Here is a 724-nt window from a genome sequence, read left to right on the forward strand (position 1 = left end):
CTTGATTTCCAGAAAAACTACAAGTCTTATGGAAAAAAGTTAAATGGCAGAGTTGTAGGTAATAAAAAGATCTACAACTTTTGTATTTACACTTTTTTCACATAACCTCAAAATTTATGTGAAAAATTCAAAAACTTGGTTATTTGAATTTTTCACATAAATTTTGAGGTTATGTGAAAAAAGTGTAAATACAAAAGTTGTAGATCTTTTTATTACCTACAACATTGCCATTTAACTTTTTTCCATAAGACTTGTAGTTTTTCTGGAAATCAAGGGAAACCGTTTTTACCCTTAAAAACTCACCCCCTACCCCTTCCCGACCTCAGATCGCCCGTAAATTATTTTTCCTTTCATTTCTGTTATATTCTCTTTCTTTTCCAATGGGTTTCATCCTACTATAATTTTTTTTGGTTTCAAAAATTATCGACCCTGGTCTATGTGTACATGTGTATTTTAACTGATGATACAGTTTACGATATAGAAAAAGTATTAGATCCTTACCTTTCATGTAGACAACGATATTCAAAATATATGTCTAGAGAAATTAAAAAAAAATTAATATCCATTACTTCTAATTTTCAAAAATAACTCGCTGGTCTCAATTTATCTACCTTGGTCGCAGTGGGGGTATAACTCAAAGACGGTATTGAACGCATACATATATATTAGTTTTCGAAAAGCCAAACAAATCACTTAAAAAGAAGGAATATATGACGCTGGTTTT

Source organism: Anoplophora glabripennis, unplaced genomic scaffold (genome assembly GCF_000390285.2).
Source record: "Anoplophora glabripennis isolate ALB-LARVAE unplaced genomic scaffold, Agla_2.0 scaffold1008, whole genome shotgun sequence".
Classification (NCBI taxonomy): Eukaryota; Metazoa; Arthropoda; class Insecta; order Coleoptera; family Cerambycidae; genus Anoplophora; species Anoplophora glabripennis.